Source organism: Cervus elaphus, chromosome 29 (genome assembly GCF_910594005.1).
Source record: "Cervus elaphus chromosome 29, mCerEla1.1, whole genome shotgun sequence".
Lineage (NCBI taxonomy): Eukaryota > Metazoa > Chordata > Mammalia > Artiodactyla > Cervidae > Cervus > Cervus elaphus.
In genome coordinates this window covers 8,940,237-8,967,961 of record NC_057843.1, presented here as the reverse complement: position 1 = coordinate 8,967,961, position 27,725 = coordinate 8,940,237, and the positions used below count along the sequence as shown (strand labels likewise).

Below are 27,725 nucleotides of genomic sequence, written 5' to 3'. Positions count from 1 at the left end.
TTTTCCCCGTGAGTCTTCTGTAGTGTTTTACTCTTGGTGATTTTCTTTGGGCCTGCGTGCTTTCTGGCTTTTGCTCCTGCGGAGTAGGCAGACATATCTGGAGACAACCATGGAGTACAGGAAAGAAAAGCTCTGCAGTTTAGAATTGATTTATGTGGAAGGTGCTGCTGTGGTTCAAAAAAAAAAGGTGGGGGGGAAGCTCTACCCTCCTTTAGGCATTAATCACGCCCTGTTAGAATAAACCAAACGTGTTTTATATGAGGGGGAGGCAGGCATGAATGTGTCAGAGGTCACTGCCACTGTGATATTCATGTGACTGCCTTGAGAAGTTATTGTTGAGAAAGTGTACTTGTGTGGATACAGAATGTGTAGGAAACCCCCCCCTGAAGATGGGTAAACTGACCTAAAGCCTGTGCCTTAGTGAAGGGATGGTATTTTGAGGGATGTTGCTGTTAACCTCTGGTAATTAGTAGTGTAACAGGCAACATCTCCTGGGCTGGTTTTTTTCCCTGTCAGTTTTTTAATTAGCTGTGTGTATGTGTGTGTGCACATTTCTGTGTGTCTACATGCCCCTAATTCTAGCACCAGCAGAATTCCTGATGAGCTTTTTTTGTTCTGAGGTGCTCTGTGTACAGTCGGTTTCTTTGGTGGCCCATACTGCAGCAAACCCCTTCATGGATCACAGCCTTGTGGTGGTGAGGGGGCTTACGTGACTCAGTGAAGCTATGAGCCAGCCCACGCAGGGCAACCCGAGACAGACAGGTCATAGTGAAGAGCTCTGACAAAAAGTGGTCCACTTGAGGAGGGAATGGCAAACCACTCCAGTATTCTTGCCGTGAGAACCCCATGAACAGTATGAAAAGGCAAAAAGATAGGACGCTGGAAGATGAGCCCCCTAGGTTGGAAGGTGTTCAGTATGTTCCTCGGGAAGAGCAGAGGGCAATTACTGATAGCTCCAGAAAGAATGAAGCGGCTGGGCCAAATCAGAAATGGCAGTCAGGTATGGATGTGTCTGCTGGTGAAAGTTAAGTCCGATGATGTAAAGAACACTATTGCATAGGAACCTGGCATGTTAGGTCCATGAATCAAGGTAAATTGAATGTGATCACATAGGACATGGGAAGAGTGAACATCGACATTCTAGGAATCAGTGAACTAAAATGGACGGGAATGGGCAAATTTAGTTCAGTTAACCGTTATATCTCCTACTGTGGGCAAGAATCCCTCAAAAGAAGTAGAGTAGCCCTCATAGTCAACCAGAGTCTGAAATGCAGTTCTTGGGTGCAGTGTCAAAAACAGAATGATCTCGGTTTGTTTTGAAGGCAAACTGTTCAGCATAGCAGTAATCCAAGTCTGTGCCCCACCACTAATTAATGCCGAAGAAGCTGAAGTTGACCGGTTCTGTTTGAAGATCTATAAGATCTTCTAGAACTAACACCAAGAAAAGGTGTCCTTTTCATCATAGGGGATTGGAATGCAAAAGTAGGAAATCAGGAGATACCTGGAGTAACAGGCAAGTTTGCTCTTGGAGTACAAAATGAAGTGCAGCAAAGGCTAATGGAGTTTTGTCAGGAGAACACACTGGTCATAGCAAACACTCTTCCAACAACACAAGAAAGGACTCCGCACATGGACATAACCAAATGGTCAGTATCAAAATAAGATTGATTATATTCTTTGCAGCCATAGATGGAGAAGCTCTGTATAGTCAGTTATTACAAAACCTGGAGCTGACTGTGGCTCAGATCACAAGTTGCTTATAGCAAAATTCAGGCTTAAATTGCAGAAAGTAGGGAAAACCACCAGGGCATTCAGGTATGACCTAAATCCCTTATTATACAGTGGAGGCAACAAATAGATTCAAGGGATTAGATCTGGTAGACAGAGTGCCTGAAGAACTATGGACAGAGGTTTGTAACTTTGTACAGGAGGCGGTGACCAAAACCATCCCAAAGAAAAAGAAATGCAGGAAAACAAAGTGATTGTCTGTGGAGACTTTACAAATAGCTGAGGAAAGAAGAGAAGCAAAAGGGAAGGGGGACAGGGAAAAAGATACACCCAACTGAATGCAGAGTTTCAGAGAATAGCAAGGAGAAATAAGGCCTTCTTAAATGAACAATGCAAAGAAATAGAGGAAAACAATAGAATGGAAAAGATTAGAGATCTCTTCAAGAAAATTGGAGATATCAAGGGAATATTTCATGCAAGGATGGGCATGATAAAGGATGAGAATACACAGAGGAACTATACAAAAAAGATCTCAATGACCCGGATAACCACAATCGTGGTTATCTAGGTGATAACTCACCTAGAGCCAGATAGCCTGAAGTGTGAAGTCAAGTAAGCCTTAGGAAGCATTACTACTAACAAAGCTAGTGGAGGTGATGGAATTCCAGCTGAGCTATTTATAAAATCCTGAAAGATAATGCTGTTAAAGTGCAGCACTCAATATGCTAGCAAATTTGGAAAACTGAGCAGTGGCCACAGGACTGGAAACTGTCAGTTTTCATTCCAATCTCAAAGAAGGGCAATGCCAAAGAATGCTCAAACTCCCATACAGATGGGCTCGTTTCACATGCTATTAAGATTGTGTTTAAAATCCTTCAAGATAGGCTTTAGCAGTGTGTCAGCAGAGCACTTCCAGATGAACAAACTGGGTTTAGAAAAGGCAGAGGAACCAGCGATCAAATTGTCAACATTCATTGGATCATAGAGAAAGCAAGAGAATTAAAAAAAAAAAAAAAAAGCCAAAAAACCTGCTTCATTGACTATGCTAAAGTCTTTAACTGTGTGGATCACAGCAAACAGTGGAAAATTCTTCAAGAGATGGGAGTAGTAGACCACCTTACCTGTGTCCTAAGAAACCTGCATGCCAGTTAAGAAGCAGCAGTTAGAACCAGACGTAGAACAACTGACTGGTTCCAAGTTGGGAAATGAGTACAACAGGGCTGTATATAGTCATCCTACTTAATTAACTTCTATGCAGAGTATATCATGCAGAATGCTGGGCTGGATAAATCACAAGCTGGAATTAAAATTGCTGGAAGAAATATCAACAACCTCAGATACGCATATGATACCACCCTAATGGCAGAAAGTGAAGAGGAACTAAAGAGCCTCTTGATGAGGATGAAAGAGGAGAGTGAAAAAGCTGGCTTGAAACTCAACATTCAAAAAAAAAACTAAGATCCTGGCATCTGGTCCCTTCACTTCATGGCAAGTAGAAGGGGAAAAAGTGGAAGCAGTGACAGATTTTCTCTTCATGGGCTCCAAAATCATTACAAATAGTGACTGCAATCTTGAAATTAAAAGATGCTTGCTCCTTGGAGGGAAAACCTAGACAGCATATTGAAAAGCAGAGATATCTCTTTGCTGACAAAAGTCCGTAAAGTCAAAACTATGTTTTCTCCAGTAGTCATGTGTGGATGTGACAGTTTGACCATAAGGAAGGCTGAGCAATAAAGAATTGATGCTTTTGAATTGTGGTGCTGGAGAAGAGTCTTGAGAGTCCCTTGGACTGCAAGGAGATCAAACCAGTCAGTCCTAAAGAAAATCAACCTTGAATATTCATTAGAAGGACTGATACTGAAGTTCCAATACTTTGGCCACCTGATGCAAAGAGCCAGCTCACTGGAAAAGATCCTAATGCTGGGTAAGGTTGAAGGTGAAAGGAGAAGCGTGGGGCAGAGGATGAGAGGGTTGGATGGCATCACTGACTCAGTGGACATGAATTTAAGCAAACTTCAGGAGGTAGTTTTGGACAGGGGAGCCTGGCAGACTACAGTCCACGGGGTGACAGAGAGTTGGACACGACTTAGCAACTGAACAACAACAACTCCAGCAAATCCTTTCTTCTTTATGTCATTCTGTCCCCTCATCTGGCAAAGCCTGTGACATTTATGATAAAACAGACTTCAGGAACTCAAGAACAATGTATGTAAAAAGGGCAAAATATTTTGCCTTTTGTTTCTGTCGTAATTTCTAAACTAGTAAAGAGTCAAAAGTTCATTGTTGCTCATCTAAATCCTTAGGTTGGAGTAACCATTGTAGTGGGTGATAGAATAGAATATCATTTTAATTGTCCAAATCTAAGGATATTTTCTAACATTGCTAAGACCTAAAAAACAAATGAGTTCAATGTACTTTGTGTTCAGATGCTCTTGTTTTCCTTTCTGAGATTCTGCTTTAGCACTTGAGATGATCACAGGCAGCAATTATTTTCAGCAGCTTAAGATATAATTGACATCATAAAATTTACCCATTTAAAGTGTATAATTCTGTGTTTTTAGTATATTCACAGTCACTGCAATCTCATTTTAGAACATTTTCATCCCTCCAGAAGGGGACCTTAAACCCATTGTGGTCACTCCTCCTTGCCCCTTGCCTGCAGCTCCTGGGAACCATCTGTAGAACAGTTGCCTCTTGGACATCTCCTTTAAGTGGAATCATACATCATGTCGTTTCTGATTGGCTGCTTTGACTTTTACGTAATGTTTCAAGCTTCATCCGTAGGGCAGCCTGTATCAGTGCTTCGTTGCTTTTTATGGCTGAATAAAATCCAGCTGTATTGATAACACTACATTTTGTTTGTCCATTTGGGTTGTTTCTACTCTCTGACTGTTAACAGTGCTGCTAAAATTCGTGTGCAGGTTTTTGTGTGAGCTGTTTTTATTTCTCTTCAACATATACCTCGGGGTGGACTTGCTGGGTCCTGTAATAATTCTATGTTTAACATTTTGAGGTGCTGAGTAGGGTTGCAAGTTAGCACTGTAATTTATCTTTTGTTTAGTATGAGACCTTATCTGATAATCAGGACCTTGTTTAAGTCATCTTCATTTAGAGCTCTCCTGGGGTACTTGTTACTGACCCAGAGCTAACATCAGATCCAGCTAGAAGTTGCAGTGTTCGTTTTCATGACTGCACAGGAGTAATGTTATTTCCTACACCTGTTGAGATCACATGGACTTTTATTTTTTGCTTCCTCTTTGTTTCTGTATTGAAAAAATATTTATAGTGGTAACATGTTAAGCATAAAATATACCATTTTAACATTTAAGATTTTTATCATTGTGGTAAAATATGCATAGGGAAATGTATCATTTTAACCAGTGTGCAGTTTGGTGACATTAAGTACATTCACAATGTTGTATAATAATCATCACCATCCATCTCCAGAACTTCTTAATCTTCCCAGACAGAAATTCTGTGCCAATTCAATGTTTATTCCCCATTGCCTCCTTCCCAAGCCCCTTGTTCCCTCTGTCCCACCTTCTGTTGTCAGGATCTAATAACCTCCTACACGGGGGTCATACATTGGTCCTTTTGTGTCTGGCTTATTTCACTTAGTGTGGTTCATAGGTTCATTTATCTTGTAGCATGTATCAGAACTTCATTCCTTTTTAAAACTGGAAAATATTCTGTCATACAGATATATACAGCATTTTCTTTATCTGTTCATAGTTTGGTGGGCGTTTGGATTGTTTCCACTGTTTGGCTTTTGCGAATAAAACTGCTGTGAACACTGTTATACAGATATCTTGTTGAGTCCCGTCTCTCACTTTTGGGTGTACAAATAAATAGGTGTGGAATTGCAGGATTATATGATAATTTTGTGTTTAACTTTTTGAGTTAAAACTGCCAGCTGTTTTCCTCAGCAGCTGATGAACAAGTGTTCCAGTTTCTCCACATCTTCCCCAACACATCTTACTTTGCTTGTTTTTTTCGTTACATTCATCCTGGTAGGTGTGAAGGTATCTCACTGTGGTTTTGATTTACATTTCCTTAATGGCTGATGATACTGAGCATTCTTGTTGGCTATTCGTAGGTCTTTATGTCATCTTTGGGGAAATAGCTATTCAAGTCCTTCACTTGTTTAATTGGCTTGCTTGTTTACCTGGCAGCCATCATGGTTCTGTTATGCTGTTTTCAGTACTGTTATTGACTGAGTAGTAGTGTTAATATTTTTCCTATCTAAGATTAAATAAATAGATTAATAAATATTAATAATAAAAATAAATAATTAATTAAATAAAATCTAAGATTTTAATAAGGTTTGGTGCCTTATAGCATAAGGCCACATTTTTGGATTATTTTCCCCTCTGGGTCAATGCACTTCTGAAATAACCCAAGACAGTGGTAGATGTGATTTGATTTAATCTTTTACAGTTACGCATTTACCCCTCTGGGTAAATGCACTTCTGAAATAACCCAAGACAGTGGTAGATGTGATTTGATTTACTCTTTTACAGTTACACACTTACCGGCAAAACTGAAGTACAGTTAGAATGGTTCTGTTTTATCTAGTTGATGGATAGTATGCGTTATAATCAGTTTGCAGGTATGGAAAGTTGGGATCATTTGGCAAAACATTAGATAGTGACTACTGCATGTTGCTTTTTAAGACCTTACTGTTCTCTTATGTAACATGAGACAGTATAACACAGAGTGTATTCAGGAGAAGACAAATTCTAGCATTATACATGACCAAATTTAGTGACCATTTGGACAAAAATTTGAGGCCCTTGGATGCAAGAACATATAGTGTTTTTGTGCTGTTCTTCGGCTACTTTTGTCCCTGTTCAGTTCTGTTAATACTGGATTCGAACTCATTGTTAATTTTTTCAGGAGCGTGACCTAGGAGTTAACACATAACCTTTATTCTGAAGACTTAGTTGGGGCAAAAATAGGAAACAGGTACTAAGAAGTTACGGTTTGTGCGAAGTGAGCCCGAAGCTGCTGTGACCGTAGACAGCGTGCCATCTTCCCAGCTGTACATCATTGCCCCTCATCTTGCTTGTCCAGGCTTCAACTCGAAACATAATTTGGTTCAGAGTCTCCACAAAACCTTAGGAATTAGTAAATCTGCGCTTCTCAGATTAAAAGAGTAGTTACCAAGGAAAAGGTTGGGTGACTTGCTGTTGACATGTTGCTTCAGGAGGTTTTCTTGGACTGAAAATGTGTCTTAACCCTTTTGACATCTTTCGTTCTTTGGTGACACATTATCTCCTTTGAACCCCTCATTGGAAAGGTGAACAAAACCTTAAGGACTTTGAAATGCTTCATAAGTAAGTGATGGCAGTGTACTAGGAGCCACATCACATGTGTCCAGGTCTGATGTTCTTTCTGATATTTCATGTCTGGCAAGTGGATTTTGAGAAATATAGTTGAGTGTGTGATTAGGGAAGAGCAGTGTAGTTGGAAACTAGTGGATAGAAAAAAAGGGGGAATCCTAAGAACGAGAGACCTTGACTATTATGGCATAGATGTGTATATTTATTTACTATACTTGAGCCATTTATTCCTATGTTTTAATGCTTGGTTTATCTGAAAGGAACCAAACCATATACCTGTTAAAACAGTGACTTAAAACAGGACTCCTGAATTTTCATTTCATTATTTTTACTTTTCCTCTCAGACCTTTCATTTTCCCCACAGGAATCCATAGGGGAGAAGACTAGAATAACATAAATGTAGGAGCAGTAAAACCAAGGGGGAAAGGCTAAGCACAGCTCTGAGTAAGTGCTGGGAACAGAGCATGAACCCCAGGGGTGGAGAAAAGGCAAAAGTCTAGCGGGTGCCTAGAGTAATTGACCTCATTCCAGCATGGCTGCTATGAGACACAATTGCAGAGTTCCACACTGTAAAGGATCAGAGGACTGTTGGCTCTGCTTGAGGCACTTTCAAACCTCACTCCAGTACCTGAATCGAAGCGGAGGCCTGTGGGATGATTGGCTTTCTGGCTGTGAATAGGCCAGCTCAGTAGGGAAGCAAGTAGGAAGTAGTGCTGGCCTGGTCACACTCCTCCTTCCCTCTGTAGAGGGAAGATTGTAAGGGTGGAGCGAAGATGCGAGGGACTCCTCCAGACACTTCTTTTCACGTTACCATTCAGAAGCACCAAGGCTATAACTTACCAGAAGCTGGGCTGAGGAAGGGTTGTCTTTTTGATGTCTGTTTGACCTTTTGTTTTGCATGCATTTGTCAGAGAGGATGGGGCCAGGAACAGCAGAGAAGATTTAGAAAGAAGTAAAACTTAAACTTTTCATTTAGCGCTTGCTGTGACTGTGGGTACCTTGGGCATGTCAGTGAACTCAGCTCTGCCTCAGTTTCTCAGCTGTGAAATGAGTGACAGAGGTAAAATAAGTGAGTGAATGTATCTGAGGTGCTGAGGCAGTGCCTAGCACAGAGTAAGTACTACAGAAGTGGTGGTGGGAGTGTGAGACCCTGAAACCAGTGACAGACCATGCAGACAACAAAATGGATACGTATTTTACCCTACCTAGAAAAGTACTTCTACCAGATTCAGTGTGTATTTTGTCACTCAGTGTTCTTTTCTCTAGAGTTTCACCCTCAGATTTTATTACGGGGTTTAATTTTATCGTCGATGTCTGTCTCTAGCAAATGCAGAACATAGGTGTGTGACCAAGTGAAGACATGGTACTTGCAGATTTGGGTGGATTTTTTGAGCTCTTTTGAGAACACAGAAAATCTGACAGTGGAAACATCAAAAGACAAACTCTCTGATAAATTTTTCCTGCAACAGTGATTATTTATTAGAATTAAGTGCGTATGGAAATAGGCTTGGTAATACCTTGTCCTGGGTAATAAATGCTGTGCAGTGCTTATACTTCACATGCAACTGAATTTTTTAAAAAGTTTGAAAAAATGATAATTATTAGAACTGGACCCACACAGAGTATGATTTAATGTTTTCTAACAATTATTTGTTATTTGTTGATTTGTGATCATCACAAATGGCCTGATTTTATTAGAAAATGATTTTAGTCTGTAATCACTTGGTTTTGGTATGATATGGTATTAGTAAAGGGTTCTATTTTCCTTGCTTTCATGAAAGGGGGAACAAATCGGGTAAAACAAACCGTCTCTTTAAAGAACAGTTGTTTCCTCTTTCCTCGAAGTGATATTTCTGGTGGTCCATGGTCCAGAAAGCTTAGCTGGACTGAGAGTGGATCACTGACCAGTGCATGAAAATGTCTGTGAGGTCTCAAATGATTGTCCTACGTAGTTCGGCTAGGTCTTAGCCATTGGATGTGACATCTAAGTAAATGGATAGTGGTTTGTGGTTCATTACAGAGTTCTTTTTCTAGATCCCAAATATCAGCCAGACAGACCATCTTAAAACTTTGAAGTTCAGTGCCGCACTGGGTTAATCAGTAGGCGTTTTGTAATAAATAATGTCTTCAAAATTTTAGAAAGTCTAAGGTCACACTTTTATGTAAGCCAAAAACAAGCCAAAAAATTTATTTTTTGTAGTTTTTGGAGAACAAAGTATGTACTGTACTTTTTCACTGTCACAATGTCCGTATCAAACCATTTTTAGATTCTAGTTTAGCTAGCCGACTTAAAATGAAATTTGAGGTAAAACGTGATTGTAATAAAAAATTAAGATTTTTTCCTCTTCCACAATTGGTTAGGAGCACTCTAGATTGTGACCTTGGTGAGTCTTCATTCACCATTTACAAAATTAAGGCCATAAAGATGCAGTGAATTCAGAGCTGGAGAAGGCAATGGCACCCCACTTCAGTTCTCTTGCCTGGAAAATCCCGTGGATGGAGGAACCTGGTGGGCTGTAGTCCATGGGGTCACGAAGAGTCGGACAAGATTGAGCTGCTTCACTTTCACTTTTCACTTTCATGCATTGGAGAAGGAAATGGCAACCCACTCCAGTGTTCTTGCCTGGAGAATCCCAGGGACGGGGGAGCCTGGTGGACTGCCGTCTGTGGGGTCGCACAGAGTTGGACACGACTGAAGTGACTTAGCAGCAGCAGCAGCAGAGTTCAGAGCATCTTTTGGACTAGGAAAAGAAGACTTTTCTGGATTTACTATGTGGTAGCATATATATTCCTATTTAATACAGCCCATGTGCATTATCTGCTTTTCCCTCCTTCCCTCAACTTTTTATGCCCTTAACTCTTGGATTTGTTTCTCTGTTCATTCTTTTAAAACATTCTGAAGGCTTTCTTTTTTAGTTTCATTTTACAATTAGGAAGGTTCCTGTCTTGGAAAATTTTAAAGGAGCTTTTAAAAAAAAAAAAAAACCTTGAGATTATCACTTATTTTTCTGGGCCACTGTTTTTAAAATATATAAAATGTGATGGAGTTAGACTATTTTCCAGATATGACATTCTGTGGAGTAGGGTGACATTGATCCTTCTGTTGATCTTCCTTCTGCTTTCTTTTTCTTTTATTCAGCTTCATGTATTTGCCATGACCTGGATAACTAAGTATAGTTCCCTTTTACAGAGGCCTTTTATTCTTTAGTTTTCCTTCTTTGTTAGTTAAGTCAACCAAAATTTTGATCTGCAGGTACTTGCTGATATAGTTTAATAAATATTTTACCATTATATAAATATATTAGGTATTAAACTCTTAAAAGATTTTTGATAGCTTTTAAAGTGATTGACTAATCAGTTAGATTTATTAAGGGCTTAAAATGACCCCAACATTGTAAAGAACTGTGGGGGCCCCTGAATGTGTTTACATTATAACTGGAAAAGTAAAAGCATCTGAGAGAACAATCAAGTACTAAATCCTGCTCTCTTGAGTAAGTGCAATCTCAGTATAGAGGGAGATCTGTGCTGTGCATTATGGTAGTTATTGGCGCTTACTGGCAGAAGAATCATGGCGTTCATCCTAACTGTGGGACTGGGTATTTTGGTTGTACTTCTCAAGGTTTTCTGATTTCAGGTGGGCAAATGGTTAGTGACATCCTAGGTTTGTTGGGACATCATGAACAAAGGCACTGACAGTAATTAGTCTGGGATGGGGGAGAGGAAGGTCCTGGCTAGCTTTGGGATATGGATTGAGTAGAGTTCTTATAGACTGGAAGCTATATCCAGGTAGGTAGTGGTGGTGGAGAGTTAGCTTTATCACAACCACAGGAGTTTAGATTAGAGGTGGGTAGACCTTTGAAAGTGTTTGTTTTTTATAATTAAGAAGGGACCTTTTTTCTTGTAGCCTGCAGTTGCTATTGCTTGCTGATTTGATGCTTAGAGCTGCTACAGTCATAACTCTGTGTAGGCTGTGAGTTTCACTCCTCAAAGATACCTTGATTTCTTAAAGTTAGTTTCTCCTAGGCACTCTGCTGAGATCACGTCCTCTTGAGAGTTTTGATTCAATTGTATGTTTTAATGAGTCTTCTTTCCTTTGCTGTATTCAGATATTTTAGAAAATATTAAAAGTTGGTTAGAAAATATTAAAACTAGAAAATTAATATTACAAATATTAAAAGTTCTTAAAGTTGAAAGGATCCTTGGAGATAGTCAGATCTATGTTTTCAAGTACGTGAATCATACCTTTGGTATGATTTTGAAGTGATCATTATGTGTCTGCTGGAACGCATGAACCATTTTTTAAGACAACTCTTCCATTGGTAGATTTCATTCTTTAGGTTAAAATCTGCCTTTCCCAGCTTTATTTGGAGCTAGATAAAGTCTAATCCCCTTTTATTACTCCAGCCCTTCAGATATTTGAGGCCAGTTATAATGCCCTCTTCTAAACTTTCTTTTTTTGGTCTAAATATTTTCCTTTGTCTTACTTTGTATTTCAAGACTCCTCACCATTATCCCTGCTCGTCTTTTGTAGTCTGTGTCTTAGTGAAGACCCAGAATTGAAACTAATATCCTTTCAAATAATTGATTATGATTTTTTATTTTTTTAAGCAGTAAGCAACAAAAGAGCTTCTCTGGTGGCTTAGTGGTTAAGAATCCACCTGCCGATGCAGAAGATGCAGGTTTGATCCCTGGGTTGAGAAGATCCCCTAGAGAAGGAAGTGGCAACCCACTCTAGTATTCTTGCCTGGAAAATCCTGTGGATGGAAGAATCCTGATAGGCTATAGTCCATGGGGTTGCAAAAGAGTCAGACACGACTTAGTGACTAAACAACAAGCAGTAGAAAACCCCTTCTCAATAAGAGGGTTAAACAATAAAGAATTTACTGTTTTCAGTTGCGAGATGTACCTTTTCTTCATATCTGAACATTCCTGACACTGAGACACTTTACACATTTAGGTGGATAGCTCGTCAGTGCAGTTGCCTGCATCTCCCTTCCTTGATGACTTATGAAATAAGGATGCTTTCTAGCATTGCTGTATATTTGATGAAACATGATATCTCAAATAGCAGGAGGTCTCATGGAAGTGTAGATTCACAATTGGTTACTTTTTCACCTTGATTATACCAAGGATCCAGTATGGCAGATAGACTTGGCTTATCCTCTCAGCTACAAGATGGCTGCAGCAGTTCTAAGCATCAGCTCTCCAGTCAGCATCGTCTAGAGGCAGGAAGAGAGAAGATCCCTTCTTTGTGTTCATTTTTAAGAATAAGCAAAATTTCCAGGAGTACTCTTTCTAGGTCAGAGTTGTCACATGCCCATTCCTACACCAATCACTGACAAGATTAGGGGGAATTTACCATTATTAGCTCAGTGGTTCTTAGTCAATGATTCTCAGACTGTGTGTACCAGAATAACCTGGAGAACTTGTTAAAACACAGATTGGTGGCCCTTACCTCTAGAGTTTTTGATTTACTACTTTGAATCGGGGACTGAGGATTTGCTTTCTTCACAAGTTGTGGGCGATGCCACTGCTACTGGAGATGGGCTCAGTCTTCCCTTAAAGTGTGTGGCCAAATGGATATCCAGACAAAGCAAGAGATGAGGCGTGTGGGGGCAGTGTGAGGTAAGCTGCTGTCCATTTCTATCATATAGACCAGCATTTCTCCTAGATGTTCTGACACACCAAAGTGTGGTTGTTACTGTAAGTTGTACAGAATTTATTAGTAGTAGTAAGTTATATGCAGATGGCACCACCCTTATGGCAGAAAGTGAAGAAGCACTAAAGAGCCTCTTGATGAAAGTGACAGAGGAGAGTGAAGAAGTTGGCTTAAAGCTCAACATTCAGAAAACTAAGATCATGGCATCTGGTCCCATCACTTCATGGCAAATATATGGGGAAACAGTGGCAGACTTTATTTTTTTGGGCTCCAAAATCACTGCAGATGGTGAATGCAGCCATGAAATTAAAAGACACTTGCTCCTTGGAAGAAAAGTTATGACCAACCTAGACAGCATATTAAAAAGCAGAGACATTACTTTGCCAACAAAGGTCCGTCTAGTCAAAGCTATGGTTTTTCCAGTAGTCATGTATGGATGTGAGATTATAAAGAAAGCTGGGTACCAAAGAATTGATGCTTTTGAACTGTGATGTTGGAGAAGACTCTTGAGAGTCGCTTGGACTGCCAGAAGATCTAACCAGTCCATCCTAAAGAAAATCAGTCCGGAATATCCTTTGAAAGGAGTGATGCTGAAGCTGAAGCTCCAATACTTTGACCTGATTCGAAGAGCTGACTCAATTGAAAAGACCCTGATGCTGGGAAAGATTGAAGGTGGGAGGAGAAGGGGATGACAGAGGATGAGATGGCTGGATGGCATCACCAACTCAATGGGCACAAGTTTGAGTAAACTCCAGGAGCTGGTGGACAGGGAGGCCTGGCGTGCTGCGATTCATGGGGTCGCAAAGAGTCGGACACGACTGAGGGACTGAACTAATGACTTGAGAATGACTTTTGTAAATCATAGGAGTAGATCAAGTAGATTACAAGAACATGGTTGTTACTCTCTGACATGCTTTCTTGAGTGAGGAGAGAAAATGATTGCCGTTCAGTGAAGGCGCAGAGAATATACTCTTCCAGTGGTATATAGTGCCTATTAATAATAGCTGACAGTGGTAGTTCATAGTGTACTAATTACGTTAAAACATCAGACTCATTCATTAGATAGGGTCTGGTAACATCCACATTTCACGAGGCAGAAAACTGAGGCACAGAGAGGCTAAGGAATTTGCCTGGTGTCATGGAGTCAGGAAGTGGTAGAGCTGGGCTTCAAAACCCTGCAGTTTGGCCTCACAGCTCCTACTTTTAACTGTATGTTCTACTGTCATTTGGGGCTGAATATGTTGCGGGCCTTGAGAGGTTTCAGTTTATATTTTTGGCTTGTGTCAGTATGGTGGGGTTAATGTGGTGGGAATTCTTCTCTCCCTCCAGTCCCTCCCTCCTTCATCTCTGCCTGTTTGTAATGGATGCATTTGAACGTACATGTGGAACTTAGAGCATTGTGTTTGCAATGTCTGCTTACTTTTTGCAACCTATGCATTTTATAAACCTGCCTTCCATGTTGTTTTGCACCTACTGGGGAGAAAGAAAATTGTGTAGATAGGATCAAGCACAGAGACCTATGGTTAAACACTTAAGTGTTTGTTGTTGTTGAATATGATGGTATGGAGGTGGCATCTTCATAAGAGCAGTTCTGTCAGTCAGTCTTTATGGCAAATAATGAACTAAACACAAAGGTTTTTAGCTGCTCCAGAGTGGTTGGGAAAGCTAAAGAAGCTCTGACCAAGCTTCCAGGCACGACTTCCAAAAGCAGAGGGAAGAGCTGATCTGCCTCTTTTCTTGCCATGCCTTGCTTAGCACGTCAGGCTCTCGCCGCACTGATGACCCAGCCGTGTCCTCTCTCTCGCAGGCTGCTCCCTCTGCCTGATACACCCAACCCACCGCCTCTGACAGATGCTTCCCATCCTAGATCTCCTTCTAAAGTTTTCATTTTTTTTGATCCTTCCATCTTACTCTCCTCAGACAGCTGATGCTCCTGCTCCATGCTTCCCTGTTGTGGTACCTAGGTGTTTGTTATTGTTTGTTGGTCTGTTTGTCCCCACTCATTGCATGGTAGCACATTACAGTGCTTGAATGTAGGGAGTTGAATGGTTCAAATTTTAAAAATCACTAATTACACATTTGGAGTTTCATTACCAAGAAACAGATGCCAATCACAAACTTCTAAGTTGTAATTTATAATTTTCTTAATTGTAATTGATAGATTTTTGCTTTGGTTTGAGTAAAATACCCTTTATGGCATGTCTAATGTAACTTAATGGAGATTGGACAACTGGTTTGTAAGCTAATGGTTCTTTGAAGTTTGGAAACTGAATCTGAGAAGTCTAGATGAAACTAGACTTTTAAAAATGAGCTTTTTAAATTTTTGAACAGTTCTGTGTTTTCAGAAAAGTTGTAAAGACAGCATAGAGAGTTCCTCCACCGCTAAATCTTACGTTACCACGGCGAAGCGAAGCAAAGTGAAGCGGCTCAGTCGTGTCCGACCCTTTGCGACCCCGTGGACTGCAGCCCACCAGGCTTCTCCGTCCATGGGATTTTCCAGGCAAGAGTACTGGAGTGGGTTGCCATTTCCTTCTCCAGGGGATCTTCCTGACCCAGGGATCAAACCTGGGTCTCCCGCATTGTAGGCAGACGCTTTATCCTCTGAGCCACCAGGGAAGCCCTACATTATCATGGTACGTTTGTCCAAACCAGGACGCCAATATTGATGCATTACTATTAGCTAAACTCCAAGTTCTTTGTTTGAATTTCACCAGTTTTCCTATTTGTATCTTCTCTCTGTTCCAGGATCCAGTCCAGGGAGCCAAACTGCATTTTGTTGTCACATCTCCTCGGTCTCCTTTGGGCTGTGACAGTTTCAGTATTTCTTTGTTTTCATGACCCTGACAGTTTTGGGGAGTACTGGTCAGGCATTTTGTAGAATGTTACTCAGTTTGGATTTCTCCAATGTTTTCTTCATGGTTATACTGAGGTCATGGATTTTGCCCTTCTTGATATATTGCTGTCAAGGGGCTCATGATGCCTCCATGACATCATGGGTGAGGTTAACCTTTAATCACTGGGGTAAGGTGGTGTTTACCAGTTTTCTTCACTTTAAAGTTAGTCTTTTTCTCTTGCCTTTCTCTTCTTTGGAAGCGAGTCACTCAGTGGCCCACCCTCCAGGACTCAGCGCATGTGTGTGAGGGGTCTGAGCTCCACCTCCTGGAGGGGTGTTGGCAGCATGTTACTTAGAAGTCTACAAGCATGGTGTGTTCCTTCTCTCCCGCAAAGTAAATGTTTAGATTCATCACTCTGCAGTCACTCTGCAGGCATATTGATGACAATTTAATAGACACTTAATGGGTCTCACAGGTACCGTGCTGATTTAGGGGGCATATTTTTAAATTCTTTGGAGTCACATGCCTCTTTGAGAAACTGATAATTGCTGTAGACTTTAGGGGCCTCACAGGTCTTTGACTTCATTTAAGATCGTCTCTGCCTTCCAGTAATTCAGTTCAACCAAGGAGACGGCAAGAAAATAAAATACATGTTGTCTGCTGTCAGGGAAGCTTGAGTTTAGTGTTTTGAAAACATAGATAAAGGAGTAGTTTTGTTTTGGGTGAAACACTAGGGAAAGTTATGGAGAGGCAGTGCCATTTGAATTTGGCCTTAAAGAATGAGAAAGTTAAATCAACTAAAGGTTGGAAAAACATTCTAAGCAGAGGGAACACAAGGAATAAGACCTATTCAAAAAGGCATGGTGAAGATTTAGGTCTTGCCATGGTATTGCTGAAGTGGGAGGTGGGCTAGATATAAAATTGGAGTGGTAAGAGAAGGTCTACCCAAGAGGATTGAGTAACTTTCTCAGTTTATAAGTTTTGAAATGTTTAAATGACTTTGTGATGATTTTGCCCGCAAATTATTTTCATCCTTAGTTTCACAGCTCTGTAATTTACTACTTCACTTGCATGTATAGTTAAAGAGTGAGTAGGAGGTGAGGAGATGTCGACCACTTTCTCAAGACTTTTGGATATGAAGGGACTTGAGGCAGGAGAGAACTGGAAGAGATTGTGGGGTTCAGAGAAGTTTATTCAAGTTGGGGCAGACTTGCATGTATTTAAATAAAAGGAAGGACCCAGTAGAGAAGGAAAGAGGGTAATTGAAATAAACCTACTAAAAAGGTGGGAAGGTTGGTCCAACAATAATGAATTGATACTCTGCCTCAGGAAAGAATGAGGAAAAATCTAATATATAATGAATGACTCCTGTACATTGTATTTAGAATTATCAGACTTATGTAAGGCTTACAGTTGGCTTATGGGTAAATTGGGCTGTGGCCTGACCTTCAGCCTTACTGCTACTGTATTCATTGTGCATATTTAATTCATTTTATAAATATGTTTAAGGTCTTTGCTAAGTTCTGGTGATAGGAGAATGTATCAGAGTTCATGCTTTTGATGAACTGAGTTGAGGTCGTTAAGGATACAGGATAGGTATATGAAAGGATCAAAAATAAATATAAAGGGAGAATTTTAACAGTTCGTTCTCATGCCTGTGGCTGCAGGCTTTGGCCAGAGCAGGCACTCTTCATTTCTTTTCAGGGTATGGGGAAAACGAAGTTAGGGTCTGTGGTAATTTACCCTGTTCTAGTTTCTCGTTTAGAAGTGAATTCAGATGGTTGCACACTTAGTAATCCTTACTGGGCATTTTTCTTTTATTCTTAGATAATTTTAACTGTAAACTGTGAAGAGGGTTAATTTTTATGGTGACCTCTTTTCTTTCTTTTAAGTTAGGCCACAGTGTTAATCGCTAATTTCTTATCTGATAGATACTTGTAATAAAAGAATCACCCTCTTACGAGGAAAATTATTCCTAAATAAAGCTTTAAAATTTAGCACATGTTTGAACATAGACTTGACCCTGTGCTTGAAAAAAGGAGGTTTTTGGTCATTGTTATAATGCCCTTTGGGCATGGTATTAATTGACTTTAGAAATTAAAATGAAACTTCATTAGGCAGCCATTATTCTTGCATTAATATTCTTTCTGCTCTGAATCCTTACTGAGAAAACATACACTCTTTAGATATATATTTTTTTATATATATGTTTAATCTATATATTTAATATATATAAATATACAAACCTTGTATACTGGTTTTATTGTTGAAAACCCGTGTAGTATTTTAATGACAAATAAAGGTGTGAGGAGTGTTTGAAGAGAAATTTTAATAAGGTTATATCATTTGTACTAATAATTGACTGAAGACTGTAAGGTCAGTAGATTTTGTGCTTCTAGACTCGTTCAGTCAGCAAGCATGTGCAAGAGCATCATGTATATAGCGGAGGATAAGAAAGTCATGGTTTCTGTGTCAAGCTTCCAGTCTAGTGGAAACAAATTGAACAAGAGTAGTTGATGCTGTTATTTGATGTGGGTATATGTAGGTGCTTATTACCTCATTTGCACCAGCAGAGACCTCTTTAGTATTCTGAAATCTGCAGCAGAGAGATGAGTAGCATCTGATAGAAGAGTGGGGGAAGGATGTATGAGGCGGTGGGCACAGTTATGAGGAAGGGAGTGTGCCTGTGGAGAGTGGGGTCCTGCACAAGCAGACCCAGAAGGTGAAGTGTATGTAAGCAGGAGGAGTGCAGGATGTGGTGACTAGCCCACCGGTGAGGGTCTTGTAATGTAAGGCTTCTGACTGTATCCTAAAGGGTCCAGAAAGCCACTGTGGGCAAAGATCAGATTCTCTTTTTAAATATTGGGGAGGTCACTCTGGAGTAGAGCGGAGGGGAACAGAGGTTGATGAGAGGTTTGAGCAAATATGGGGAGGCCAGTTAGCCTTGTGTGATCACAGCCTGCAGTGGGTGATGATGGATGCTTTATGAGAATTCAGTAGTAAACTATTTTGAGAGATCTGAAATAGGTGAAAAGCTGGATACTTGTATAAAACAAATAGCACGTGCCTCTTTTAAGTGTAAAGCTTTGTATAGTGTATATAGTTCTTGAATCTCATTTAAGGATCCTGAATTACACTGAGGATCTGTATCCTAAAGACAGTACAAGGCTATTATGAAAACTAATCATTTTTCCCCACTCTGAGGAGGGGATGTCCCTTGTTTGTTTTAATTTTTAATCAAACTTTAATATTCAAATTATAAAGTCTTTTGGCCTTACTGATTTGAAAAAAGACTTTCTTTTCAGTTTGAAACATACCTGACCTCCTCTCTGGATTATTTGACCCTTAATTAACTCCTAAGGCACAGAATTCAATCTGCCCAAATGTTAAACAGTGCCATTTAAAATTTGGAAGCCCAAAGCAAAACAGGCTGAGGTGACCACATCCAAGCCAAGCAGACTTGTTCTGAGTAACAAAATAGGCTTGTTAAATGAGTGCAATTCCAGGGAATATGTCATATGAAGACAGGAGAAGCAGGTACCAGTGGTTGGGGGACTCAGGATGAAACCATGGGCCTGGCCAGAAGTTTCTTAATTGTTTTCCTCTTTCATGCAGCTCAGATAAACATGAACTTTTTACCTGTGTGAAAATTTTATATGAATGGTTCCATATACAATCATACAGATTCCTTGGTGTGTGACTTCTTTCACTCAGCATTGTTTTTTGAGATTCAGCTCTGTTGTTGGGTATAGTTGCAGATTGCTCTTTTGCCTTGCTGTATAGTGTTCCATTGTCTGAATATATAATTTGCTTATCTGTACTAATATTCATGGACATTTGGATTGTCTTGGTTTTTGGATATTAGGAATAATGCTACTATGAACATGTTTGCCCATTGTCTTTTGATGCACACATCTCTATTGGGTATGTCTCTAAGAGTAAAATTTCTTTGTTGGTTTTAATACTTTTGTGTTTATTTTAGCTTTCTGTCGTGTTATTTCTATTATTTTTTATTTGGCTTTTTATTTTGTTTTTTCTTTCTGCACATTGTCTTATGATCAGTTTTAGTAGATACTGACAAACATTTTTATAAAATGATGGTTTCTCTTTATAATTTGTACTCCTAGTAGCATTTTGTTTTACATCCTTGTTAACTCCTAGTATTGTTTATTTTAGTCTATTGGATATATAAAACTCCATTCAGTGTTAGTATACTTTTATGTTTAATTTTATAGCTGATACTTTTCTTACTTCAGAATTTTCTGGTCAGTCTTACCTTTCAGTCAAGGTGAACTTTAGGATCATTTTGAAGTTTACAAAGTATGTTGGAATTTTTATTTAGAATGTTACTGATTTATAAGTTACTTTGAAGTGAATTGGCAGCTTGCCATATTGAGTCTTCCATTTCAAAACCAGACACTTCCCAGTTAATTTGAGGCTTCTTTTATGTTCCCCAGTTGAGTGATATGGATTCCTTATACAGATCATGCACATTTCTTACTAAGTGGATACCTCATTGTTAAGAGTTTTTAAAAGTCTGAATATGATATTTTTAAATTTTCTAATTGGAATACAAACCTTGATAAGGTATATTATTTCTTTAATGTTTAGCTGTATTTTTTCTATTGATATTATTTTATTTGGATATTCCTCAGTTTTAGTAAGTTAAATTAACATGCCTTTTCATGTGTGGTACGTGTATTTGTATGTTTTATTATTTTCCTTTTTTAAAGGAATTGGGAATTTTTCTTTCATCTGTTCATAGGGACACTTTAAATAGCCTTAGAACACCCTATTCCTTGACTGTGTAACAAATCATGCATGAAATACCTGGATTTGATACTTGGAATGTAGCTTTTTTGCTTTCTTTGTTCCATGCAAGATATTAGCCATTTATGGTTATTATTCTTTGAATCAGTTTTGCTGACTCTTTATTCATTGGACCTTATTCTCATAATTAGCATTGAGTTAAGAAATTAGTCACCTATAATATTTTTCACTTTTCTTCTTCTCATTTTTAGTTATGTGTATTTATTTATGACCTCTCTTTAACTTTTGAGTAGGCTGATTAGTGACTTATAGGTTATATTGAATTTTATTTCTAAGACACAGCCCTTTTTTGTGTGTGGATTTCAATTGATGGCATTCATAATGCCTCTTCTCTGGTTTCCTAAATTCATGTTTTGTTTTGTTTTGTTTTTCTGACTTCTTCATTTGTATACTTAATTTATTTCGTTCTTTTTTTCCCCCATTTATTTTTATTAGTTGGAGGCTAATTACTTTACAGTATTGTAGTGGTTTTTGCCATACGTTGACATGAATCAGCCATGGATTTACATGTGTTCCCCATCCCGATCCCCTCTCCCACCTCCCTCCCCATCCCATCCCTCTGGGTCTTCCCAGTGCACCAGCCCCGAGCACTTGTCTCATGCATCCAACCTGGGCTGGTGATCTGTTTCACCCTTGATGGTATACTTGTTTCAATGCTGTTCTCTCGAAACATCCCACCCTCGCCTTCTCCCACAGAGTCGAAGAGTCTGTTCTGTACATCTGTGTCTCTTTTTCTGTTTTGCATATAGGGTTATCATTACCATCTTTCTAAATTCCATATATATGTGTTAGTATACTGTATTGGTGTTTATCTTTCTGGCTTACTTCACTCTGTATAATGGGCTCCAGTTTCATCCATCTCATTAGAACTGATTCAAATGAATTCTTTTTAATGGCTGAGTAATATTCCATAGTGTATATGTACCACAGCTTTCTTATCTGTTTGTCTGCTGATGGGCATCTAGGTTGCTTCCATGTCCTGGCTATTATAAACAGTGCTGCGATGAACATTGGGGTACATGTGTCTCTTTCAGATCTGGTTTCCTTGGTGTGTATGCCCAGGAGTGGGATTGCTGGGTCATATGGCAGGTCTATTTCCAGTTTTTTAAGGAATCTCCACACTGTTCTCCATAGCGGCTGTACTAGTTTGCATTCCCACCAACAGTGTAAGAGGGTTCCCTTTTCTCCACACCCTCTCCAGCATTTATTGCTTGTAGACTTTTGGATAGCAGCCATTCTGACTGGCATGTAGTGGTACCTCATTGTGGTTTTGATTTGCATTTCTCTGATAATGAGGGATGTTGAGCATCTTTTCATGTGTTTGTTAGCCATCTGTATGTCTTCTTTGGAGAAATGTCTGTTTAGATCTTGGGCCCATTTTTTGATTGGTCATTTATTTTTCTGGAATTGAGCTGCAGGAGTTGCTGCTTGTATATTTTTGAGATTAATCCTTTGTCTGTTTCTTCATTTGCTATTTTCTTCTCCCATTCTGAGGGCTTTCTTTTCACCTTGCTTATAGTTTCCTTTGTTGTGCAAAAGCTTTCAAGTTTAATTAGGTCTCATATGTTTATTTTTGCTTTTATTTCCAATATTCTGGGAGGTGGGTCATAGAGGATCTTGCTGTGATTTATGTCAGAGTGTTTTGCCTATATTCTCCTCTAGGAGTTTTATAGTTTCTGGTCTTACATTTAGATCTTTAATCCATTTTGAGTTTATTTTTGTGTATGGTGTTAGAAAGTGTTCTAGTTTCATTCTTTTACAAGTGGTTGACCAGTTTTCCCAGCACCACTTGTTAAAGAGGTTGTCTTTTTTCCATTGTATATTCTTGCCTCTTTTGTCAAAGGTAAGGTGTCCATAGGTATGTGGATTTATCTCTGGGCTTTCTATTTTGTTCCATTGATCTATATTTCTGTCTTTGTGTCAGTACCATACTGTCTTGATGATTGTGGCTTTGTGGTAGAGCCTGAAGTCAGGCAAGTTGATTCCTCCAGTTCCATTCTTCTTTCTCAAGATTGCTTTGGCTATTCGAGGTTTTTTGTATTTCCATATAAATTGTGAAATTATTTGTTCTAGTTCTGTGAAGAATACCATTGGTAGCTTGATAGGGATTGCATTGAATCTATAGATTGCTTTGGATAGTATACTCATTTTCACAATATTGATTCTTCCAATCCATGAACACGGTATGTTTCTCCATCTATTTGTGTCCTCTTTGATTTCTTTCATCAGTGTTTTATAGTTTTCTATGTTTAGGTCTTTTGTTTCTTTAGGTAGATACACTCCTAAAAATATGGAACGCTTCACGAATTTGCGTGTCATCCTTGCGCAGGGGCCATGCTAATCTTCTCTGTATCGTTCCAATTTTAGTATATGTGCTGCTGAAGTGAGCACTGATTTTATTTCATTCGTATTCAGTAACATAGACATTTAAACTGAACTTTCTCATATTAAAGATTTGGTAGTGACCTGTAGATTCTGACATGGTTTTAAGTTTAATTATAATTTTTGAGATAATCTGTAATTACGTATTTGATTTCCCCTTTGGTCTAATATTTATTTTTGAGAGAGTATTTTAAATTCTGGTAGGTTAGTGGATTTTTGGTTGGCTTTGCTGTTGTCATAAATCTCCAGTTTTATTTTATCATGATTAGAGTGTTTGAGTTATTTCTTCTTTTTTGTAATTTGTTAAGATGTTCTCTACTGGTCTAATATTTCACTCTTTGTGTAGTGTTGTGACTCCTTGAATAGAAGAACAGTTCTCTTTTTATGATGTAGAGTTAGATGTGAGTGCATAGATATGAGTATGCGCCTGTGTGTCTCAGCTTAATATTTTTCTATATTCTTAACTTTTTACTTACTCCATCTGTCATGGCCTGAAATAAGTTTATTAGTAACTTTTATTGATGGATGACTTTATGTCTGTTTTTCCTTTGTGGTATTATATATGTAATATGCACATATTTAGATTTTTAAGTTTCATTGAAATATAATTGGCTTACAGAACACTATGCACATTTGAAGCATATAATTTGGTATGTTTTGGAATGTTTATCACCCTTGAGAGTCAAAATTAAGATAATTAACATATGTATCACTGTTCAAAGTTTCCTTGTGCACCTTTATAACTCTTTATTATCCCTTCCCTAGGCAGCTACTCATCTGCTTTTTCACTATAGATTGGTTTACCTTTTCTAGAATTTTATGCTAATGAAATTATATACTATGTCCTCTTTTTTTTTTTTTCCTTAACTCATCATAATTATTTTTAGACTCAACCATGCTGGTGGACGTATTAATAGTTCATTCCTTTTTTTGGCTGGAATTATTCCATTGCAGAGACACTAGTTTGTCTATCCATTCATCTGTTAATGTATACTTGGGTTGTTTCCAGTTTGGAGCTATTACAAATAAATATGCCATGAACATTTGTGTACAAGTCTTTGAGCTTTTTCTTTAGGTGGTAAGTACCTAGTTGTGGAATGGCTAGATCAAATGGGAGGTATGTGTTTAAGATTTTAAGACATTGTTACTGTTTTCCAAAGTGGTTTTACCATTTGGTATTTCCATGAGCTGCGTGAGAGTTATTTACTGTTGCTTCAGATCCTTGCTGAGTCAGTTTGCTAGGGCTACCATAACCAAACACCATAGACTGAGGGGCTTAAACAACAGAAATGAATTTCCTTGTGATTCCTGAGGGTGGAAGTCCAAGATGGAGGTGTTAGCAGAGTTGCTTTCTCCTGAGGCCACTTTTCTTGTTTTGTAAATGATTGCTGCTCTGTTGTTGCCTGTCACACAATCTTTTCTTTATAGTCTTGTTCTGTGTCTAAATTTCCTCTTCTTAAAGATAAGTAAATAAATAAATAAATAAATTTCCTCTTCTTGTAGGGTCAGATTGGATTAGGGCCCCAGATTTGTTTTAGTTTAATCATCTCTTTAAAGATCCACATATTCTGAGGTACTGGGGGTTAGGGCTTCAGCCCATGAAGTTTGGGGCACACAGTTCAGACCAACACTTGTTCAGTGGAATCAGTTGTGATTTTAGCCTTTGTGTGGATCACAACAAACTGGAAAATTCTTCAATAGATGGAAATACCAGACCACCTGACCTGCCTCCTGAGAAATCTGTATGCAGGTCAAGAAGCAACAGTTAGAACCAGACATGGAATAACAGACTGGTTCCAAATTGGGAAGGGAGTACATCAAGGCTGTATATTGTCACCTTGCTTATTTAACTTCTATGCAGAGTACATCATGCAGAATGCTGGGCTGGATGAAGCACAAGCTGGAATCAAGACTGCAGGGAGAAATATCAGTGTCCTCAGGTATGCAGATGATACCACCCTAATGGCAAAAAGCAAAGAGGAACTAAAGAGCTTCTTGATGGAAGTGAACGAAGAGAGTGAAAAAGTTGGCTTAAAACTCAGCATTCAGCAAACTAAGATCATGGCATCTGGTCCTATCACTTCATGACAAATAGTTGGGGAAACAGTGGAAACAGAGACTTTATTTTCTTGAGCTCCAAAATCACTGCAGATGGTGATTGCAGCCATGAAATTAAAAGACACTTGCTCCTTGGAAGAAAAGTTATGACCAACCTAGACAGCATATTAAAAAGCAGAGAGATTACTTTGCTGACAAATGTCTGTCTAGTCAAAGCTATGGTTTTTCCAATAGTCCTGTATGGATGTGAGAAGACAGCTGAGCACCAGAGAACTGATGCTTTTGAACTGTGGTGTTGGAGAAGACTTGAGAGTCCCTTGGACAGCAAGGAGATCAAACCAGTCAATCCTAAAAGAAATCAGTCCTGATATTCATTGGAAGGCTTGAAGCTGAAGCCCCAGTACTTTGGCCATCTGATGCAAAGAACTGACTCACTGGAAAAGATCCTGATGCTGGGAAAGATTGAATGCAGGGGGAGAAGGGGACAACAGAGGATGAGACGCTTGGATGGCACATGGGTTTGAGCATTCTCCAGGAGTTGGGAAGCCTGGTGTGCTGCAGTCCATGGGGTTGCAAAGAGTCAGACATGACTGAGTGGCTGAACTGAACTAAAGAGATGCATCGTGGTATCAGTTGACATTTCTCTAAATGACTAATATTGTTGAGCATATTTTCATCTGCTTTTTGCCATCCATATATCTTCTTTGGCAAGGTATCTGTTAAAATTTCATGCTCATTTTAAAATTGGGACTGATTGGTTTCTTACTGTTGAGTACTGAGAAATGTTTATTTTGGATACAAGTTCTTTATCACATACATGCTTTGAAAATATTTTCTGCCAGTCTCTGGTTTGTGTTTTCATTCTTGTAACAATATCTTCTAATGAGCAGAAGTTTTAAATTTTGATGAAATCTGTTTTATTAATTTATTCTTTTATGGATTGTGCTTCTGGTGTTGTATATTAGACATCTTTGACAAACCCAGGTACACAAAGATTGTCTTCTGTTATCTTACAGAAGTTTTACAGTTTTATGGGTTATATCTAGGTCTATGCTGTGATCCACTTTGTTGCCTTTTTTGGGTATATAATATGAAGTATAGTTCAGGGTTGTTTTTTTTTTTTTGCTTATCAGCATCCAATTATTCTAGTTCATTTGTTGACAAGTTATTCTTTACTGAATTGCCTCTGCACCTTCGCTGAAAATCAGTTGCCCATAAATGTGTGATTCTATTTCTGAGCTCTGTTCTGTGCCATTGATCTTTTTGTGTATCTTAATGCCAGTATCACGTTCTCTTGATTACTGTAACTTTAAAAATTAGTCTTGAAGCCTCTTACTCTAAGTCTTCAAATACTCTTCTTCCTGAAAGTTGTTCTGGCTCTTTTTAATAGTAGAAACTTGTCTGAAAAATATAGTTTCTTTTCTTATATTAGATTTGTAACCAGTGTTCTGTTCCTAAAATAAAATAAATTCTGATTCTAATCCTTGATTATTCATACTAATCAGAGAAAATGGTGGGAAAGCTGTACCTGCCAGTGTTTTGACATGTGATATGTCCTAAGTATGGATGATTCATTGTGGGAAGTACCTGTAGGATCTCCCTATGCTCCCTGCATTCATAACAATCTTTCTGGAATGGATTTTATGAATTTTTTTTTCATTTATTTTTATGGAATGGATTTTAAGGGCAGAGTTTTAGCAGGTAATCATCTTCTAAGGTAGAGGCACATGTTTTAAGAATGTTGTTTACATTGAGTACAGTGATGAGAAGACCCTACCTTACCGCTCTTCTGTCTTCAGAGAGGAAAAGGGGTTGATGCCTGCTTCAGGTAGGGCAGTTAGAGAGAAGGGGCTTAGGGCATTTACTGTGGGTCAGGGGAGAGTGGTTTCAAGAAGTAGGATTTCAGACTTAAGTCTTATTTTGGGGTATGTTTTATTTGTCAGTTTTGTTCCAGTATTTATTTGTTTGTCTTAATTCTAAAGATCTTAGGACTCATGTACAATTCAGAAAACCTGAGATTTAAGAGGAGATGATAAAGAGGAAAAAAAGACTGAAAAGATTCAGAACTAACCTGTTTTCTTACTTTTATTTCTGTTCAGCAAAATCTCCCTGCTTGTGCTTCATATTGCTCATATTGTGGAATGGTATTTTTCCATTTAGGAAAAGTATTTTGCTTCCTTATTCCATTTGACCCAAAAGAGCAAATTTTAGACCTTCTCCCTGCTCTCCTTTTTCTTCCAGAAAACTAGGAGCTGCTGAGATGTGGTGGCAGTTTGTGTGACCTTCCCCTAGAGTGGGGCAGTAGAGAACCTACTACCCCAGATAATGACTCAGATAATGACTTTAAGGAGATCCTTATGTATCATTGAGATGCAAAGGCTACCGTCTAGGTTTGAAAGAGAACATCTCCTAACTCTTCTGGTTAGAATACGGGAACGAAGAAAGATTTCCATTGACCTTGTTCCCCCTGTAGTCTTTGCAGTTGTTGTTGTTGTTTTTCTGTTTTATTATCTAGTATGTGTTGGTTTCTTGGAAGAATTAAAACATAATTTCAGTCGACATCTCCTCACTGCATATAGCTCTCAAGGAAGCTTCGTGGTAGAATGGTGGCTCTTTGCTGCTGCTGCTCCCCTGCCCAGGCTTCGGAAATATCAGAGAGGAATGTGGAGACATTTATGTTTTTTTATATAAGTATGTCCAAAGGATGCTTTTGAGGAAATACAGGTGATTGGAGGATGAGGCTTTTTGATGGACGATCAGGACCAAAAGTAGGAAGCCAGGTCATGAATGACCTCGTTGTTCAGTTGCTGTCATGTCAGACTCTTTGCTACCCCATGAATTGCAGCACACCAGTGAATGACCTCATTCATAAGCAAGTAAAGTGTTTAGACT

At 38.9% G+C, this 27,725-nt stretch overlaps 1 protein-coding gene and 1 non-coding gene across 2 annotated transcripts in view; one reads left to right on the top strand and one right to left on the bottom strand.

Moving 5' to 3' along the window:
* The window catches only part of XKR6 (XK related 6), a 260,615-nt gene that overhangs the window by 23,873 nt on the left and 209,017 nt on the right, over positions 1 to 27,725 (top strand). The window lies entirely within an intron of this gene.
* LOC122686391 lies at positions 22,678 to 22,784 on the bottom strand. Its single transcript, XR_006338750.1, has one exon. It is a non-coding gene; the product is annotated as a U6 spliceosomal RNA (small nuclear RNA).